The sequence below is a fragment of the Gordionus sp. m RMFG-2023 genome, chromosome 1 (genome assembly GCF_954871325.1).
Source record: "Gordionus sp. m RMFG-2023 chromosome 1, tfGorSpeb1-WG-v2, whole genome shotgun sequence".
Taxonomy (NCBI): domain Eukaryota; kingdom Metazoa; phylum Nematomorpha; class Gordioida; order Chordodea; family Parachordodidae; genus Gordionus; species Gordionus sp. m RMFG-2023.
The window spans coordinates 22,563,840-22,579,405 of record NC_088775.1 but is presented as its reverse complement, the minus strand read 5'-3'; the positions used below and the strand labels follow the sequence as shown (position 1 = coordinate 22,579,405).

At 25.6% G+C, this 15,566-nt stretch overlaps 1 long non-coding RNA gene across 1 annotated transcript; it reads right to left on the bottom strand.

Moving 5' to 3' along the window:
• Positions 1–3,581: 3,581 nt before the first annotated feature.
• On the bottom strand, positions 3,582–4,099 carry LOC135923013 (uncharacterized). The gene is made up of 3 exons (XR_010571103.1): positions 3,908–4,099; positions 3,787–3,813; positions 3,582–3,741 (listed from the first exon to the last, which is right to left on the bottom strand). It is a non-coding gene; the product is annotated as an uncharacterized LOC135923013 (long non-coding RNA).
• Positions 4,100–15,566: the final 11,467 nt, after the last annotated feature.

Genomic DNA, 15,566 nt, shown 5'->3' with positions numbered 1-15,566 from the left:
ATGAGTCAAAAAAATAAAATATTTTTAAAATCCCAAAAATCTAAAAAAAATTTAAAAATTGACTAAACTGAGAATCCACATCATAACTCCAAAAATAATGATGGAAACTTAAAATTTTTTCATTTGTTAATATAAGTTAGTTTACACCAAATGAGTCAAAAAAATAAAATATTTTTAAAATCCCAAAAATCTAAAAAAAAAAATAAAAAATTGACTAAACTGAGAATCTACAACTCCAAAAATAATGATGGAAACTTAAAAAATTATTCATTTTATGTTAATATAAGTTAGTTTACACCAAATGAGTCAAAAAAAAAATATTTTTAAAATCCCAAAAATCTAAAAAAAAATTAAAAAATTGACTAAACTGAGAATCCACATCATAACTCCAAAAATAATGATGGAAACTTAAAATTTTTTCATTTTATGTTAAAATATAAGTTAGTTTACACCAAATGAGTCAAAAAAATAAAATATTTTTAAAATCCCAAAAATCTAAAAAAAAATTAAAAAATTGACTAAACTGAGAATCCACATCATAACTCCAAAAATAATGATGTAAACTTAAAAAATTTTTCATTTTATGTTATAAGTTAGTTTACACCAAATGAGTCAAAAAAATAAAATATTTTTAAAATCCCAAAAATCTAAAAAAAAATTAAAAAATTGACTAACTGAGAATCCACATCATAACTCCAAAAATATTGATGGAAACTTAAAAAATTTTTCATTTTATGTTTATATAAGTTGGTACCAAATCAATTAATCCAGAGCGAAGAATTATCCTCCTATAATTCATTTTATTTTTAATTAAAAACTAAATATTTAATAATTTACGCCATCTAGCGGAAATTATCTTATGAAATATAAAATATTATAGGTGTTTTATTTTCTATATAATAGATCTGTTATACATATTATAAATTTATAAACTAAAATATCTTTTCTATTCTAATTTATATATTTAGATAATTTTAATTTTGTATAAATTTGATTTTTATAATAAAAACCTTTTTTTTAAAGTTTTTAAAATATAATTGATAGGCCATAAATAAATTTTACCTGTTAATTCTCAGTTTACCACTTAATTCTCAGTTTAGTTACACCCTAGCACTTGATCATATTCGAAATATTTTTGAATATGTAGAGGTTTTATGAAAATATTACGATTGAGATTAGTGTTGTTAAACGGCTCGTTTTGAGCCGATTTTTAAAAACGGCTAACTCGATATTTTAGCCAGAAAAATATTGCCCAGGCCTCGAAATTTCGCTAATAGATGTCCAAACCTTTGTTCCTTCTACAACAAAAATCTTGAGGCTTCGGCAATATTTTTCTGGCTAAAATATTGAGTTAGCCGTTTTTAAAAATCGGTTCAAAACGAGCCGTTTAACAACACTAATTGAGATCTGTCACAGAACACTTGGTGTGTCAAATCTTAAGCAAAGGTTATGGGTCTACATTATGGGGTAAACATAGTAGCGTCACTAAGGGGATGCGAAGGGGCTCGAGCCCCCTAAAAAATTTGAATAGCCCCCTGAAGCAAAAATTTTTTTTTAGTGGCTCCTTAATATCTCCTTGAACTAAAAATAAATTTTTTTGATTGCCCCATGAATGATTTCTTTTATAATTTCATTAAGTAATATATAAATTATATTTTATTATTTAGAAATTAAAAGGACTATTTAGATTTTTATTTACTATTTTAATAATTAGATTAGATTAATACATTATATTTTCACTATGTCAGCTTGCAATAAAATTCTGTATTAAAAATATAATATCAATAACTCACTAAATATTAATTTAGCTTTAACAGTTGAAGTTTAATTGATTTTTATTATAAATTATTATATAACCCTTATTAAATAAATATAATCATATCTTATTGAACGCCTTTATTTATCAGCAATAAATGGTGTCATATAAAGTTATTTTATTTTTTTATTCAACACGCTTGTTTTTTTTTCTTTAACAAATAAATATTAAAAAAAGTTGTTTATTATTTTTTTTAATAAATTTTTTTTTACGTATTTTTTTTATCTAATGGAAAAAATGGTAATTTTAAAATTGATGCTTTTATTATTTAATATATTTTTATTTAATAGGAATTAAGATATAATTTAGAACTAAAAGATTTTTCTACTTTAAAACAGTTTGTGAGTAATTATAAGAATACCTTTTCAAATTATTATATTTAAAACATATTCCAATAGTATGGACCACAATTTATAACCCAGATTGAAATTTTTTAAATATTGTAGCACATGCATATCTTAGAAATATTCATGAAAAGTTATTAATCTAATAATTGTTAAAATTTTTTTATAGATGTTGAGGAATTTAACAATATTCCCAAACAATAGGGCCAATTAATGGGATTAATTGAATGTCTTATTTAATCATGAATTAGGTTTTTATTATAATCTTTTGATACTATTAAAAATGTAATATTTCATTATATAAATTAACCTTCATGCAATTTTGTCATAATATTCGTTTAATAAATTTAAAAAAATTAATGTTAATAAAGTAAAACAACCTATATATCCTGGTAAACCAGACTTGTTATGCTTTTCATATTTATATAGATGCATGGCCTAAGCTTAATGTTCTAAGATTTATAAATACAATTTTTTATTTTAATCATGTAAGGTGAATGTAATATCAAAATTTACTAAATAAAATTTTTTCACTTTGATATTTTATATATAAAAGTAAAATATTTTTGTTAGCTTATTAAGACATGGTGACAGATTTGTCAATCAAATCCCAAATATGCTATTATTTTTTTACATAACATAAAAATAAATTGGCTGAAAGATACTAAAATAAATTGCAAGGGACTTGTGAAAAACATGAACATCAATGTCTACAGCTTATTCTTATGCCATTGAATTAAAATCCAGGAAAGGCTTCAAATTTTGATCTCTTCAATAAATTGTTTCAAATAATTCTTAATTTTATAACTTTGCTAATTATGTTACCCCTATTATTTCTATTCATAGGATTTTCACAACCTGTTTTATACTTTGTTTAAATCATTCTAACCTAAAAATTTACTTTATTTTAATATTTATTATATTGTGGAATTTTTATATTATTTTTAATGGTGATCAGGCATTGCAAAAAACTATTCTATGAATCCTCCTATGAATATATCTAAACAATATAATTTAACATAAAGAATTATTTTTATTGTTTTTTTTGTCAAAAATATTGAATGTTTGTTATTTATAACACAAGAATCTATTTTATATTTTTTATTCTATATTTTAGAAATATATAGAAAAAAATTTGTAAGAATACAATAATATATTATAATTCTATATATATAAAATTAAAATTATGTATTGTAAAATACAATAATATAGTATAATTGTAAATATATATACAGAAATAAAATTTGATATAATAGAATACAATATAAATTATAAATTGCTTTTTATTAGGTTTTTGAAATCTTGATTGTATTTTCTGGAACATCTATTAGATTGTATTTGGTTCCTATATATTTTTAAATTTAACATAAACATTCTAAATATATAATAACTATTTGTTTTATTTATGGTTTCCTAAAAAAATTTTGAAAGATTTTCAAGAGAATATCCAGTGTAGTCTAAAGTTTTGGTTGCTATAATTTTTGTTATATAAAATAAAGGAAAAATGTTTACTATTTGGTAGCTTAATTTGAGTACCTAAGATATTTTTTGAAATATTTTGAGATGAAGAGAATTCGAATGCTATTTTTATTTTATATATAATAAAAATTATAACACAAAATATACTAGCTGGAATAGTTTTTGACTGAGGGCCTAAATTTTTAGGTATATTTTGAAAATGATATTGGTTATATAAGTTTGTTGCTATTTTTTTGTTATATTAAATATAGAAAAGTAAAATGTTTACTCTCTGGTATCTTAACTTGAGTGCCTAACATATTTTTTGAAATAATTTGAGATGAATATAATTTGATTGCTAATGTATTTTAATAACAATAAACATTTAATTTTTAGTGATATCATATAGTTGAGTGTTTTCTGTATTGGAAGCTGGTAGGTTAATCGTTTCAGTCATATTTTGATTAGCTTGGGAAAAATCTTTTTTTAAAATACATGTATATTATAATATCATTTTCAAAATTTGCTAACTGTGAAATATTTTATAAAAATTAATAAAAATCTTTTAGTTCTAAATTATATCTTAATTCCTATTAAATAAAAATATATTAAATAATAAAAGCATCAATTTTAAAATTACCATTTTTCCATTAGATAAAAAAAATACGTAAAAAAAAATTTATTAAAAAAAATAATAAACAACTTTTTTTAATATTTATTTGTTAAAGAAAAAAAAACAAGCGTGTTGAATAAAAAAATAAAATAACTTTATATGACACCATTTATTGCAGTTAAATAAAGGCGTTCCTTATTTAATTGAAAATTAACAAATTTAATATTGTAATTAGCCGAGTTCAAAATGACTAATCAACTGTATATTTATTTTTAAATTTTATTATCATACCTATTCCTAAAAATATTTACAAGGTCAAAATTAGTATAAGAGATTTCTTTATAAAAAGTAATTAGACATATAGTTTATAATCGTCTACTATATACAGTTGTTTATAAAATATTAGATAAAATGCCACATTTATAGACGTATTTATTTGACAGGGTAAGTATTCTTTTTTTTATTTGTTGATTTTATTGATATATTTTATACAAACAGATGATCCCATAACTTAATTTTTTTTGCAACTGTAGGAGGCCATATTAAAACCAATTGTCAAAGTAATACATTATTTACTAAATATTACAAATTATTAATATTTTATATAGAAATTCAATTTACTTGTGAGGTGGGCTTGAGAAAATCTTTTTAAATTATTAATATCTTGGATGCTTGGAAAAAGTGATACATTATTTACAAAATATTACAAATTATTAATATTGATTGGGATTTTTAATGTTAAATGTTAATCTTATGATAATATACATTAAATATATCTATTTACAAAATATTACAAATTATTAATTATTTATATAGAAATTCAATTTAACTTGTACTTCAAAGATTTTTTTCTCCATAACTTATTTTTTGGAGTTATCTCCAATAATACGAGGTAGTATTTTTTATTTCCTATAATAATATTAGGGCAGACCTTATTTTGTCATGATTCTCTAATAAATGGTTTGCCCAGGCTTTTTTCTCATTTATTAATTATAAATTTAATATCTCTAGGCTTGGGAAAATTTTTTTAAAATTATTATGGGTTGGACTGGGCTTGAAATATTTATCAAAATTAATATTGGCTTGATTTTCAAAATTATTAGGGATTGAAATGGGCTTGAGAAAATCTTTTTAAATTATTAAGATCTTGGATGCTTGGAAATTTTTTCCAAATATTGTGGGTTTGAACCTAGATTGGGATTTTTGATGTTAAATGATAGTCATATGTCAATATTTTTATAAATAAATATATTTTACCCATAAACTAATTGGTAAATCAGAGATTTCCCTTCATTAATTATAAATTTAATATCTCTGGGCTTGGTTAATATTGACCCATCTGGTTTACATTATTTTCATGTATGTTTAATTTCAACAATAGTTTATTTGTATTTTTGCCTGATTTCTTTATTTGTCTAGGCTAACCCAACCTTAATCCCTCACATTATTACAAAACATGATGAATCTATTAAAGATAAGCAAAGAAAATAATGAAGAATAACAAACGCCTTGTCCGTTCTAGAGTTACTTGTAGCCAAAATAATAAAAAACTACGTTGAAATTAACTCCTCAGGAGGTTTATTTTGTTTTTTTTATCATATGTTTTATATTTATATGTTTATTTTATTTTCACCCAGTTGCCTCCAAATGATAATTCTATTACCACTACCACAATCCCTATGCCACCTCTACCTATTTTTTAACAAATATAAGCATTCAATTCCATACTATCATTCACTTTACTAGAAGTTATTATAAATATTACTTTATCCGATTCTCTGAGAAACTTTCATGAATATTTAGAGGAATGTTTAAACTTGAATGTGCAGTACGGCCATTTTCATCAATTTATTATTGGAAAAATATGCAGTAGTTCTGTCGTGGCCTTTATAACAATTCTTGCTACCTTATGGTTGAGTTAACATTGTCGTTCATGATTCTATTTTAGAGGGGGCTACCAATGCTGACATTGACAGAAATATCATTTTGCGTTCTTCTTTTACCAGTATCCCAAGGTATAGGCATATGCCTCATCTTTATCAGGACGTAATGTGTTTTGTACACTGCTTTGGTTACCCGTCATTACTTTCATCTACAACCCTAAATGATATGAAATTGTACATTAATTATTTCCTCTCCAGACGACCTCCCAGATTTATTTTGTCGCTTTTTCCATCTAAAATAAAAATGTCAACAAGGATTTGCTCTTAATTTTATCAAATACACAACATAATAATTATTCCTCATTATTTTTTAAAAAATTTAGCCTAAATTTATATGTCAATAAAAAATATATAAATAATTTGCATATAAGTTTCATTAGTGTTTAATGGCATTTTTGTAATTTAAATAGATAGCTTTTTTTTTACTTAACATAAAAATATAGACAAATAATTTAGGAAATGCAAGACATACATTTAATTTATCCGAAAAGCTACAATAACCCTATATAATAAACAACAATTTTTTTATATATAATTTTTATTGATCATATTACCTAAAAGTATAAGAGTCGGTTATTTTTATTTTATTTGTCATGATTCTTTAATAGGTGGTTTGCCCAGGCCTTCCCAGTTTCCATTAATGGGGAATTGACATGTTTTTTTACATCTTAAACTAATTAGAATTAGATATTTCCCCTTCATGTGATGATAAATCAATTAAAAATTTAACTATCTCCGAGGTGGGAAAAATTTTCAAAATTATATTGGATACGACTGGGTTTGGAACCTCAAAATTAATATTAACTTGCACCTGACATGGGAATATCTTTTACAAATTATTAAGGGTTGAGCTGGGCTTGATAAACTTTTTTATAATTATATTCTTCCTAATATTGTGAGCTTGGACCTGGCATGACATCTATCGCAAATAAAAATCTCATTCCCAGTCATTTTTGACGGGCTTTCTATTAGTATATAAAATCTTAATTGTTTCATCATATCATTCTGGCCCTTATTTTATAACTAGAAAATGTTTCATTTCTAATATGGCATTGCCGTGTAAATAACTCCAGGCTTCAATATATTTGCACAATTATTTCTTCCAAAGATTTTTAGTGTTTTTATTTTATCAATTTATTCAACATAATAAATTCTGATACTAGTTTTCATCGTGAGTGTCATGGCTATTACTGCAAATTAACCAGAATCTATTATTTGTGTTGCTATGTAATTTAAGATTATTACTACAACGGCTGAGAGCATATGATTGCATATTTTAGTTAAGCAATAATGGTCAACTGTGTAATCGTTTATCATTTAAAATTGAAGATAATCTTTTAGAAATTTAATATCTCACAATAATTTTCTCGATTACTTATCTAGCTTTCACATTGAGTTTTCATCATGTCATAAAAAAGAAAGCTCTAACCACCATATAGTTTTATGATTTGGATTGGTCGTATACTCTCTTCCAGGGGCATCGCTAGCCTTTACTTCAGAGGGCTCAACTAAAAAAAAATTATGGGGGCTTCGCCCCCATACCCCCAATTTTGCGGGTCTTCGGCCCTCTTTTGCCCGGCTTTCGGCAGGGTTTTATACTAATATCTAATTTTTTTTTAAAACTTGCTAACTTTAAACAACTATTTTGAATTCCATATTTTGTCATTTATTATATTTTGTACAAAATAATCTAGCATATAAATAATTAAAACAAATCAAGACATTTCTAAAAATAATATTTTTTAATACAAAATCTAATTATTACAGTGTAAAATATTTTCAATTGCTCATATAAAAAAAAATTGCCTAAAGAATTGCAAAGGATAAAAAATGTTAATTAATTCATACATATGTCTCAATTGATGGAAAAACCACATAAGGCTATATAGTTCTTAGCAAGTTACATTGACAAAAGGTCATGAAACTAATATAACTCTCTATTATCAATGGACTAATAAGGAAAAATTAATAGACCTATACCAAATCAACAATTCTTGAAGAAGAGAGTATATACGACTCCAAATCATAAAACTACAAATAATAGATTCTGGTTAATTTGCAGTAATAGCCATAATTGGACCTCATGATAATTAAATTTAAAAATCAATAATATAGTTGATTAGTGATTTTGAACTCGGCTAGTTACAATATTAAATTTGTTAATTTTCAAGTAATAAATGATAATATTTATTTAATTAGGGTTATATAATAATTTAAATAATAAAAGTCAATTAAGCTTCAACGGTTGATGCTAAATTAATATTTAGTGAGTGATATTGATATATTTTTAACACAGAATTTGATTGTAAGCTGACATAGTGAAAATATAATTTATATGTATTAATCTAATCTAATAATTATAATAATATTCATTAAAAATTTAGACAGTCTTATTAATATTTAAATAATAAAATTAAATCTATATATTACTTAATATTATAAAAGAAATCGTTCAGGGGGCAATTAAAAAATTTCTTTTTAGTTCAAGTGGATATTAAGGAGCAATTAAAATTTTTTGCTTCAGGGGGCTATTCAAATTTTTTTAGGGGGGCTCGAGCCCCTGCGCTTCCCCCCTACTGAAGCCACCTTCTTCAAAAATTGTTGATTTCGTTTAGGGCCTATAAATTTTTTATTATTAGTCTATTCTATAAAACATTGTATAAAATGGTAACAGAGAATTATATTAGTTTGACAACCTTTTGTCAATGTAAGTTGCTAAGAATTTTATTATTGCATTATGTGGTTTTTAAAAACCATTTTCAATTGAGGCATATGTATTAATTAATCTTTCTTATCATTTGTAATTCTTTAGACTCAAATTTTTTTTATATCAGCAAAATTTTTTTAGTTGATGCCCTGAGATTGTAAAGGCTAGCGACACCCCTGGGTAAATACTTAAGCGCATTGCTATTTTTGCCATGTGAAAGCTACGCTTGGACTTTCCCAACCCCAGTTAATTAGGTTAAGAAGTTGATATTTAAAAAAACTATAAAAAATCACGATAGACTCAATGACATATTATATGTCATTGGATAGACTAATGTTTTATTCAAAGGCCAAATAATATAGATGTTTAGAAATCATAATTAACATCAATTTGAGGATAATATTTTTCTAATAAATAATATAATAAATACTAATTTATTACTGTTGATATGTCACGTTTTTAGCAACAATAAAAAAAGTAAAATTTAAAGAAAATAAAAAAAAATAATATTAAAATAAAAGAATCTTAATTAAAAGTAACCTAAGATTGTTTAATTTAATAGTTTGTTATATAATTTTATTAACATTGCGAACGACTAGATGATTAACACTGTAAAATGATTTTATTGCTAAATTAATATCATATATAAAGGACGATGAATAGTTAATAATGACAGCATAAAATGTAATTCATATTTTAACTCACGTGAAATATTATATAGAGAAAATTTAAATAAATTGATTAAATCATAACATGAATATTCCTAGTTATTCGATTTACATATCCACTCCAATATTCCATGAAGGCCAAGCAATGTTATGTATTTTCGCTCTTTCAGGCAATTTTTATCTCAAAATTTGATAATGATTTCGTACTTTACATGCATTTTCTCCTGAAGCAAATATAACGCTTTTATACAAATAAAATTCCTTTACGATGTATGCATCGAATAATTCCACATATATGACCGAACTTGTCAGATTGGATTTCTCTAAATTTAGTAGCGATGAAAGCGCCTATATAAGAAAATGCAAAGTTTTTTCGACACAAGCAAGATTTCCAATGGCATAAAAGCCGCTTTCTTTCTTCGAAATCTACCCGACAACGAATTTAACAACATTGGAGCAATCTGTACGGAGGCAGACCCAGGACCCCTCTTCTTGGCGAATTCATGCTTCAACATCGAGGGAAAACCGAGAATGCCAAACTCTATTTTATGTTGCCACTCAAGGCAAGGAGGAGACATTCACTGCATGGGTTACATGATTAGCCAGACTCAATAAAGAATGCAAATTTGGTGGCATTCAACGCATCATCGAGAAGGACAGAGTGGCCATGATTTCTAAAGATATCAGCAGTTAGGAGCTCCATGACCATAGATAGATATCAGGGAGTCAAATGATATAAAAAGCATGGTGAAAGCAGAAGCTGTACATTTGGATGAATCACCTGGATCACAAGGATAAATTACATGGGCAGAGCTAAAAATAGCCACGAGACCGTAAAATCTAAACAAGTCTCTAATGCTCATTCTAAATTTCTTGTAAAATATGATGCTTTAGCCAAACACTCGGCTCCTATACGAAAACTGCCGCGGCAAACATTTCGATGAACGTTACGATACACGCTAGGATAACTGCCGCGACAAACATTTCAATATATGCGACAATGCCACGACAAATGATTCGACGAGCGTTACGACAACTCGACAAAAGTTTCGATCAACGCTACGATAATCGTCATAATACCGTAACCATTCGACAATCGCAACGACAATCATCACGACGATCGATACGACGATCGATACGACAATCGCGGGTACAACTACTATGACAACCGCCACTACTGTCGTTATGACCATAGTCAAAGTCATGATCAACGCGATGATTACTATAGAGGCGACAATCGAAACAATTACTCACGTGGCGGTTATCATAGGTATAACCTTCAAAACAGCAATGGTTTTCCTAAATATTCGCATAGACTCAACCATTACAACAATGATAACCATACTAATAATAGATCTTATGATTATAAAGATCTCAATCGAACACCAATAATACTATGAACATCGAAAAAATCGATGATGAGGATGTCACAAACACCAATGTCGGTTAATGATGCTTACTACCAAGTGAATGTATGGAAATATTCTAAATACCAACCTAATTTGCTAAATACCGACCAAAATTTATTAAAATGTAATAAGATCCTTATTATTTAATATATTAATACGGAATCACGTGGTCGAGTCCGGCCTCCTATATATTATAGTGTTGTTAAAAAGCCGAGTTTTTACGGCTCCGACCTCGAGGCCGGAGCCGAAAAATTGGCTTAGGCTCAAGCCGGCTCAGAAGTTGGCTCAAGCCGGCTCAGGAGTTGGCTCAAGCCGGCTCAGGAGTTGGCTCAAGCCGGCTCAGGAGTTGGCTCAAGCCGGCTCAGGAGTTGGCTCAAGCCGACTCAGGAGTTGGCTCAAGCCGGCTCAGGAGTTGGCTCAAGCCGGCTCAGGAGTTGGCTCAAGCCGGCTCAAGAGTTGGCTCGAGTCTTATTTTAAGCCAAAATTTATTTATTTAATGTTAAAAAACAATATAATATATATTTATTTTTTTTAAACTAATTTATATATTATGAAAATAGTTTATTGATTTGATGTATTTTTAATAAACAATATGCTGCTATTGTTGTATTGTAATATTATTTTTTTTTGTTACAATTTATTAGTGATTTTCACGCGCCCAAATTTTTAAGCAAAAAATTTTTATGAAGTTCAAAAATAATAAGAATTTTAAATTTTCATTTGAGCAATATTTTGGAGAATTTTCTTATAAAGAAACAATCTTTGAGGTGAAATCTTTTATGTTTTTTTTTAATCATCTTTGTAAAACTATCTATTTTTTTGTATATTTAAAGAGGTGGTTAAATAATTTTTAAAAATATTTATATTAAACTTTTTTATGTTATTTTATATGTATTTTTAAAGGAAAATATTTTAATGTGACAATTGTCATATTCGTTTTTTATACATTTTTGAAACTTTTTGACATATTTATATTGTAAAGAGGTTAAATTATAAATTCAATGAAGATGTAACTTATAAAAGTGACAATTGTTGTCATAATCGTTATTTTTGAACTTTTTTGAATTTTTTTAAAGTAAATAGGTAAAAATATATATTGTAAATAAGATAAATTAAAATTTCAGTGAAGATGTACCATAGAAAAGTGACAATTGTCATAATCGTTATTTTTGAACTTTTTTGAGTTTTTTTAAAGTAAATAGGTAAAAATATATATTATAAAGATGTTAAAATAAAATTTCAGTGAAGATGTACCATAGAAAGGTGACAATTGTCATAATCGTTATTTTTAAACTTTTTTGTGTTTTTTTAAAGTAAATAGGTAAAAATATGTTTTGTAAACATGTTAAATTAATATTTCAGTGAAAGTGTACTATGGAAAAGTGACAATTGTCATAATCGTTATTTTTGAACTTTTTTTAAAGTAAATAGGTAAAAATATATATTATAATGATGTTAAAATAAAATTTCAGTGAAGATGTACCATAGAAAGGTGACAATTGTCATAATCGTTATTTTTAAACTTTTTTAAGTTTTTTTAAAGTAAATGGGTAAAAATATGTTTTGTAAACATGTTAAATTAATATTTCAGTGAAAGTGTACTATGGAAAAGTGACAAATCATAATCGTTATTTTTGAACTTTTTTGAGTTTTTTTAAAGTAAATAGGTAAAAATATATTTTGTAAACATGTAAATTAATATTTCAGTGAAAGTGTACTATGGAAAAGTGATAATTGTCCAAAACTTTATTTTTGAACTGTTTTGAATTTTTTACAAATAAATAGCTAAAAATATATATTGTAAACAAGTTAAATCAAAATTTCAGTGAAGATGTAAGAAAAGTGACAATTGTCATAATCGTTATTTTTGAACTTTTTTAAAGTAAATAGGTAAAAATATATATTGTAAACAAGTTAAATTAAAATTTCAGTGAAGATGTACCATATAAAAGTGACAATTGTTGTCATAATCGTTATTTTTAAAGATATTTGATTTTTTTGACGCAAATGGGTAAAAATATATATTGTAAATATTCGTGTAGTTAAATTGCTAGGTTGGGTCGAATTAGCATTATTTTTGGTTGGGTTTTTGGTCGAAAAAATGAACCAAAACCAAAGCAAACAAATTGGTCGACCAAATCCATAGACCCGAGCACCGACCCAAGCACTGACCTGAGCACCAACCCAAATCAACTTATAATAATTTATTGTTAATGTTTTGATCAATTTTATGCATAGAGGACGAATATTTCAATAACAGTCTTTTTTAAAAAATTGTATACTTATATTAAAAATTAGAGGAGAGTAATTAAATTTCATATTAATTAAATAATTGATATGGAATTCGAAATAATTACCTTCTAAGACCGGGAAAAATTTATTATAGGAATTTATCGATTTTTAGATATTTATAATTCATATATCATCGAAAAATGAGGATAATTTATGTTGATTTAATTCTTGCCCTAAAGTTGTAAAAATTGGTTAAGGCTCAAACAGATTTGATATGCTGGCTCAGGAGTTGACATTAGTCACCTCAGGAGTTGACTCTAGTAGGACCGACTTTAATTTTAAGCTGAAATGCTTTTATTTGTTGTTTAACTCTAATTCGATAGATATTACAAATTAATGTATAGCCTAAAATTGCCTTCCCATCAAAATATTTTTACATTTATCCAAAATATCCCTCTAGCGAGTAGTTCTAACTGATCTTTGGTCACATATATCGATGGAAAGATCCTTCAGTGCACTACGAAGTAACCACATTACGAAATAAATTTGACAAATATACTTTAGACGATATTATAATCATAAAACTTAATATAAATTTGTTAAACAAAGTTATCTTTTTCGATATTCATTTTATTAATATTTGTGAATAATTTTATATTTGTCATAGAATAAATAAAATAATTTTAATGAAATTGTTAAAACTTTTGATAGTTTTGAGGGAATTTTTACGGGTCATTAAATTAAAAGTAAATAAAATATAGATTTAATCACTTGATAAACCATGATATTTTTTAAAATTCTATATTGATAAATTTGCTTAGTCTATTTTTATAACACTTATTTTTTATGGATAAAAATAACCCCGGTCCGGTCTCCCGTATTTGATTGAAACAATCTAAGTTTTATATGATCAGATTAGCTTCTGCTTACAATTATTCCACACATAGCCCTTATAAAAACAAATTTCCAAACTTGCCGAAAAAAATTTCAGTTTTATTTATTTTAATATTAATAACTTCCATTTTTTTTTTACTTATTTTTTGTTTTTTCCATAATAGCATAGCATAACTAACTTCCAATTCTATCTATTTACCCTCCCTTTTTTTTCCCCCAAAAATTAATTCCATAATAAAAATATTTATTTTTTGTTAAAATAATTTCATTCCCAAGTCAAAATTAGGTCCGTGAAGTTGGCCCCGCAATTTTTGATTTTCAATGGTTTATCAGTTGGTGTGATTAGTACCCGATTTGTACCGTTTTCAGTTCGATTTGTACCATCACCGTTTTCCAGCTATTGACCGTTGAAAATATGGCGCCAAAAATAAAAAACACTCAACATTTATTTTTTTTTAAATTTTTTTAACGTACAACGGTAGAGAATTTTTTTCTCTTCCTAATGATGCCTCAAATTAAGCTTTATCTTCATTATTTATTTCGGAAATCAAATTTAAAACCTTATATTATAGCGTGAAGTTAGCCCAACCCCCACCCGATATTCAAAATAGTTTGCTTATTTATAAATAAGCATTTAAAAATGGACACATCATAAAGAATATGACTTTATTTTATATATAAATAAATATATTTGCAAAAATAAATACAATAATATATGATTTCGTTTTATTAAAGAAATATAGTAATTGATATTATATAATTTTAGAATATAGGATAAGGTTACTAAAAATTAGTAAATATTTATGAACAATGATAAAATAAATTACACCAAAGGTTTATATTGGAATGGGTGCCATCTGAACAGTAAAATATATTTTTTTTATCTATAAATTTAATATTATTTTAGATTGTATCTACAATCATATAATAAGTAAATAATTTTTTAAATGTGAGACATTGATGGAGAAATCAAAGAATCAAAACACTACTGTTGAATTATAACCTACAAATTCAAAAGAAACACCTTCAAATTAACCATCATTATATTTCTTTAATAAAACGAAATCATATATTATTGTATTTATTTTTGCAAATATATTTATTTATATATAAAATAAAGTCATATTCTTTATGATGTGTCCATTTTTAAATGCTTATTTATAAATAAGCAAACTATTTTGAATATCGGGTGGGGGTTGGGCTAACTTCACGCTATAATATAAGGTTTTAAATTTGATTTCCTAAATAAATAATGAAGATAAAGCTTAATTTGAGGCATCATTAGGAAGAGAGAAAAATTCTCTACCGTTGTACGTTAAAAAAATTTAAAAAAAAATAAATGTTGAGTGTTTTTTATTTTTGGCGCCATATTTTCAACGGTCAATAGCTGGAAAACGGTGATGGTACAAATCGAACTGAAAACGGTACAAATCATTCTCTATCGACCTATTCACTTTTTATTTTTAAGTTCAAAAGTTGGGG